The sequence below is a fragment of the Pristiophorus japonicus genome, chromosome 23 (genome assembly GCF_044704955.1).
Source record: "Pristiophorus japonicus isolate sPriJap1 chromosome 23, sPriJap1.hap1, whole genome shotgun sequence".
Taxonomy (NCBI): domain Eukaryota; kingdom Metazoa; phylum Chordata; class Chondrichthyes; family Pristiophoridae; genus Pristiophorus; species Pristiophorus japonicus.
The window spans coordinates 63,155,391-63,162,280 of NC_091999.1; the positions used below are offsets into that span (position 1 = coordinate 63,155,391).

At 43.1% G+C, this 6,890-nt stretch overlaps 1 pseudogene; it reads right to left on the reverse strand.

The window, feature by feature from the left end:
• Positions 1-213: 213 nt before the first annotated feature.
• Positions 214-1,162, reverse strand: LOC139235569 (zinc finger protein 664-like; annotated as a pseudogene).
• Positions 1,163-6,890: the final 5,728 nt, after the last annotated feature.

Genomic DNA, 6,890 nt, shown 5'->3' on the forward strand with positions numbered 1-6,890 from the left:
ATTCAACTGAAACGAAAACGCCAGATTGCATCAGTCGGGATTTGAAAGATATTTACAACAGATGCTAGATATTCTTAGAGTTAACATTGTTCTCTATTCTGTCTACTCGGGGATTTTGATAACAGACTTTCTCCTGTGAATGTAGAGCTGGAATATTGGGCCGGGATGCAGTTACGTGTTCATCTAGTTGACTCAAAACATTTGCCAATTAATTCATGTGATCTGTATTTGCATAAATACATTTCTTTAGTGGATTCAAATTTAAATTGAACCCAGGTTTGCAGGCGTGATGCTCCATTCACAGATCGAAGGTGAGAGAGAAGCTGTGGGACACACGCTAAGTCCAGTATCTGAAAGGGATTCACTGACAGGGTTTTGTGTTTAGTGATCCCAGGCATGTTATCGACATCTTCCCTCAATACCAAGGCGAGGAGCGGCACTCTGGAAGGTATGGGGAACAGGCACTTGTCTACGAGAGTAACCGAAGGCATGAGAACTGAAATAATCCAGAGTTAGAAAGGAGAAAAGGCCCCAAAATGGTGCAGTCAATAACAGGACATCAATTAGTCTCCTCTTAACTTGGAACATTAAATGTCGACACACTGTATTATTGAAACATCAAATATTATATTCCAGCCCAGTTATCGGGCTTATTATCAGCAGAAACAAACTTCAACTGTCGGAATTGACACGATTCAGTCGGGATGTGATTAACAGCAGCAATGATAGCAGAATCCAACCACTGCAGTCACTTGTGAACTCGCTGGTGCCTCAGCAGGCTGGATGACCGAGTGAATCGCTTCCCACATTCAGAGCAGGTGAATGGCCTCTCCCCAGTGTGAACTCGCTGGTGTGTCAGCAGGCTGGATGACACAGTGAATCCCTTCCCACATTCAGAGCAGGTGAATGGCCTCTCCCCAGTGTGAATTCGCTGGTGTGCCAGCAGGTCGGATGACTGAGTGAATCCTTTCCCACATTCAGAGCAGGTGAATGGCCTCTCCCCAGTGTGAACACGCTGGTGTCTCAGCAGGCTGGATGACCGAGTGAATCACTTCCCACATTCAGAGCAGGTGAACGGTCTCTCCCCAGTGTGAACAAGCTGGTGTTTCAGCAGGCTGGATGACACAGTGAATCCCTTCCCACATTCAGAGCAGGTAAATGGCCTCTCCCCAGTGTGAACACGCTGGTGTCTCAGCAGTTCGGATGATCGAGTGAATCGCTTCCCACACACGGGGCAGGTGAACGGCCTCTGCCCAGTGTGACTGCGTTGATGAATTTTCAGCGCAGACGGGTAGCTGAATCCCTTCCCACAGTCCCCACATTTCCATGTTTTCTCTGTGGTGCGGGTGTGCTTCCGTCTCTCCAGGTTGGATGATCAGTTGAAGCCTCCTCCACACACAACACGTTTACAGCTTCTCCCCGCTGTGAATGGTGCGATGGTTTTTCAGGCTGTGTGACTGGTTAAAGCTCTTTCTATAATCAGTGCACTGATACACTCTCACTCGGGTGTATGTGTCTCAGTGCTTTTTAGTCAAGCTGATGTTTGTAATCTTTCCCCACAGACAGAACAAAAAAACATTTCTCCGTCCACTTTCAAAGGCCGATGATATTCAACTCCTGATGAATCGAGTGACTCTATCTGATCTTGACGTGATGTTTAGATTGAGTTTCCCTCCTTCAAATCCTCCCCTTCTAACACCCTGCAAAAGGAGTTTACAAAAGTCATCACTGTAAGTGCAGGATCGAAATTCAGAAGAGACAATTCTAGCTTCTATGGAACATTCTTTCCTTCTGCTGTGTAGTTTTAAGTACTGATTTAATAAAAATAATAAAGAGGGTGGAGATAGATTGAGAATAAACTGGCAAGAAATATAAATACTGTCAGAGCTTCTACAGCTGTATAAAAAGGAAGAGATTGCTAAAATAAATGTTGGTCCTTTCGAGGATGAGACAGGGAATTAATAATGGGAAACGGGGAAATGGCAGAGACTTTAAACAAATATTTTGTATGGTCTTCATGGTGGAAGACACTAAAAACAACCCAATAATAATAGATAATCAAAGGGTCAAAGGGAGCGAGGAACTTGAAACAATCATTATCACTAGAGAAAAAGTACGAGACAAACTATTGGGACTAAAGGTGGACGTCCCCTGGACCTGATGGCCTGCATCCTAGGGTCTTAAAATAAGTGGCTGCAGAGAAAGTGGATAGATTGGTTATAATCTACTAAAATTCCCTGGATTCTGGCAAGGCCCCAGTGGATTGTAAAACCTCAAATGCAACACCCCTATTCAACAAGGGAGGGAGGGAGAGAGAAAGCAGGAAACTATAGAGCAGTTAGCCTAACATCTATCATTGGGATAATGCTGGAGTCCAGTATGAAGGAAATAGTAGCAGGACATTGAGAAAATCATAATAGTCAAACAGAGACGGCATGGTTTTATGAAAGGAAAATCACTTTTGACAAATTTGCTAGAGTTCTTTAAGGATGTAACGAGCAGGATGGACGAATTGGAACCATCAGCAGTTGTGTATTTGGATTTCCAGAAGGCATTCGATAAGGTGCCAGATAAAAGGTTACTGCACAATATAAGATCTCACAGGGTTGGGGGTAAACTACTTTGCATAGATGTGGGATTGGCTAACTAACAGAAAACAGAGAGTCGGGATTAAATGGGTCATTTTCAGGTTGGCAAACTGTAACAAGTGGGGTGCCACATGGATCAGTGCTGGGGCCTCAACTATTTACAATCTATATTAATGACTTGGATGAAGGGACGGAGTGCACTGCGGCCAAATATGCTGCTGATACAAAGATAGGTGGGAAAGCAAGTTGTGAGGAGGACACAAACAATCTGCAAAGGATTATAGACAGACTCAGTGAGTGGGAAAAAAATTGGCTGATGGAATATAACGTGGGAAAATGTGAGGTTATGCACTTTGGTAGGAAGAATAAAAAAGCAAATTCTTTAAATGGCAACGACAAAATGCTGCGCTACAGAGGGATCTGGGGGTCCTTGCGCATGAAACACAAAACGTTACCATGCAGGTACAGCAAGTAATCAGGAAGGCAAATGGAATATTGGCCTTTATTGCAAGGGGAATGGAGTTTAAAAATAGAGAGGTCCTGCTACAACTGTACAGGGAATTCGTGAGACCACACCTGGAGTACTGTGTACAGTTTTTTCTGCGTATTTAAGGAGGGATATACTTGCATTGGAGACAGTTCAGAGAAGGTTCACGAGGTTGATTCCTGAGATGAAGGGGTTGTCTTATGAAGTAAGCTTGAGAAGGTTGGGTTGTACTCATTGGAGTTTCGAAGAATGAGAGGTGATCTAATTGAAACGTGTAAGATTCTGAGGGGGCTTGACAGGGTAGATGCAGAGAGGATGTTTTCCCTCATTGGGGAATCTAGAAGTAGGGTGCATAGTTTCAGAATAAGGGGTCGCCCATTGAAAACGGAGATGCGGCGGAATTTCTTCTCTGAGGGTCGTGAATCTTTGGAATTCTCTACCCCAGAGAGCTGTGAAGGCTGAGTTATTCAATATATTTAAAGGGGAAATAGACAGATTTTTGAATTATAAGGGAGTCAAGAGTTATGGGGAGCAGGCTGGAAAGTGGAGTTGAAGTCAAGATCAGATCAGCCATGATTTTATTGAATGACAGAGCAGGCTCGAGGGATCAAATGGCCTACTCCTGCTCCTATTTCTTATTGGTAATCTGTGAACCTTGACCTGAACGTTCCAAAATGTTACTGATTTTGAGGAATAGACAAAATATTTAAGAATTGATAAATGCATCATCTAACATCTCCAACTGAGCTAACCTTCTCTAACTATTTCAGTATTTGTGTCAGTTGTGACTCAGTGGGTAACACACTTGCCTCTGGGTCACAAGATTGTGGGTTGAAGTCGCAATCCAGAGACATGAACACAAAAATCTCGGCTGGTGCTGAGAGACTACTGCACTGTCGGAGGTGCTGTCTTTTGGATAAGATGTTAAACCGATGCCCCGTCTGCTCCCTCAGGTGGACGTAAAATATCCCATTGCACTATTTCAAGCAGAACAGGGGAGTTATCCCCGATGTCCTGGCCAATATTTTCCCTTAACATCAGTAAAGCAGATTATCTGGTCATTATCACATTGTAAATTGGTTGCTGTGTTTCCTACATGATGATCGCGACTACAATTCAAAAATAACTTAATTGACTGTTAAGCTATTTAGGGCATCTGGTGGTCGTCAAAGATGCGAAATAAAAGCAAGTTTTTTTATTTTCGATATGTCTTTTATTACTCTCCCTTCTCCCATTGTGCCTCCTTTTGTCTGCTGTCAGTTCCCCCCCTTCCCTTCCCCACCCAACTTTACAGTTAATTTCTTGTGTACATGGTCTCTTTCTCTCTCCTTTCCCTCATTCTATCGCTCCCTATAAGCTGTCCATCTGCCATATCTCCCAGTTCTGATCAAATGCTCTCCCTGACCCATCATCATTTCGACTTCCTTTACAGACAACAACAAATAAATTTTTCATTTATGTAGCGCCATTAAGAACATAAGATTTCAAAGCAGGAGTATGCCATTCGGCCCCTCGAGCCTGCTCTGCCATTAAATGAGATCCCCACTGATCTTCTACCTCAACTCCACTTTCCTGCACTATTCCATATCCCTTGATTCCCTTAATATACAGAAATGTATCGATCGCTGTCTTAAATATACACAAAGACAGGGCCTCCACTGTCCACTGGGGTAGAAAATTACAAAGATTAATGAGTGAATTAGTTTCTGCTCATCTCAGTCCTAAATGGACAACCCCTTATTTTGAGACTTTGACCCCGGTTCTAGACTCTTCAGCCAGAGAAAACATTCTCCCTGCATCTATGCTGTCAAACCCGATCAGCATTTTGTATGTTTCAATGATATCATCTCTCATTCTTCTAAACTCTAGAGAATACATGCCTAGTCTACGCAATCTCTCCTCACAAAACAATCCTCCCATCTCAGGAATTCAGTTTGATGAAACTTCGTTGTCATCTTCAATGGCAAGTACATCCTTCCTTAGGTAAGCAGCCAAAACTGTACACAATACTCAAGGTGTAGTCTCACCAGGGCCCTATATAATTGCAGTAAGACGTCTTTACTCTTGTACTCAAATCCTCTTGTAAAAAAGGCCAACATACCATTTGCTTTCTTCATTGCTTGCTGTACCTGCATATTAACTTTCAGTGATTCGTGGACAAGGACACCAAGGTCCCTCTGAACACCAACGTTGCCTAATCTCTCACCATTTCCAGTAGCTGTTTACAGTCCAATTTGGCTAAATCACATTCAGCGTAGTAAATTGGCTTTTTCCCAATTGAGAACTTTTATTCCTGGTCTATTTTTGTCCTTTTCCATAACTATCCTAAATCTAACTGAATTATGATCACTAGCACCAAAATGCTGTCCCATCGATACCACTTCAACCTGCCCAGCTTCAGACACGAATACTAAGTCCAGAACTTTCCCCTCTCTTGTTGGGCTAGCTTCGTACTGGCTAAAATGTTCAGCTGGTTGCTGACTCCTCTGCGAAGGGAAATAGGTCCTTCCTATCCACTCTATCTAGGCCCCTCATAATTTTATACAACTCATTAAGTTCTCCCCTCAGCCTCCTCTGTTCCAAAGAAACAAACTATTAAGAGGGTTGGTGGGCGGGAAGAGGTTACAGAGATAGGGAAGGGTGGGACCCTGGAGAGATTTGAACAAGAGGATGTGCATTTTAAAGGCTGATGCCACCAACTATGTCACCCAGCACATAATGTGACGCTCTACCAACAGGAAGGATGTTACTTTAACTACTACTAATGCATAATGTGGGGAAATCAATCTCTGTCCCTATAACAAACAGCAACATGGAAAGAGGGAAATGAATGACTTTTATACACCTGGTCCACTTGGCATTGACGTGTCTGAAACTCATAATAGGAAATTTAGTAAAACAAAATACTGACAAATGTTAAATTGTTTTGTTAACAAAATAAATCTCGATTTAACTTTTAAAAGATAAATTGTTTAACAGGGGTTAAAACAGACTCACTTGACAGTCCGACTCAGGATCCACCCCTCAAGCGACACGATTGGTTGCAGAGCACGCTGCTCACTTGGCCCTACGGCCTCTCTTCCTGTTGGTTCTCAGGGCAATCAATCACCACTCGACAACATTATGCTGACAGATTAAGTTGCGGGGCTCGGGGGAAGAAATAAAATGAGGCCGTGAATCTGAGTTAAGAAATAAAATTAGAAAAGCGTGATTAAATGAATGAGGAGAAGCAATATAAACTAAAGGGTACATTCCTAAAGGGGGTGCATGAACAGTGAGACCTGCGGGTATTTGTGCACAAATCGCTGAAGGTGGCAGGACAGGTTGAGAAAGCAGTTAAAAAAACTTACAAGATCCTGGACATCACAGAGTACAAAAGCAAGGAGGTTATGATGAACCTTTATAAAACACTGGTTTGGCCTCAACTGGAGCATTGTGTCTAAGTCTGGGCAACGCACATTAGGATTTGAAGGCCTTAGAGAGGGTGCAGAAAAGATTGACAAGAATGATTCATCAGATGAGGGACTTCAGTACCGTGGATTGACTGGAGAAGCTGGGGTTGTTCTCCTTGGAGCAGAGAAGTTTGAGAGGAGAATTGATAGAGGTGTTCAAAATCATGAGGGGTCCGGACAGAGTAGATAGAGAGAAACTGTTCCCATTGGTGGAGCGATCGAGAACCAGAGGAGGTGGATTAAAGGTGATTGGCAGAAGAATCAAAGGCAACGTAAGAAAAATCTACTTTGTGCAGCGAGTGGTTAGGATTTGGAATGCACGGCCTGAAAGGGTGCTGGAGGCAAACTCAATCACAGCTTTCA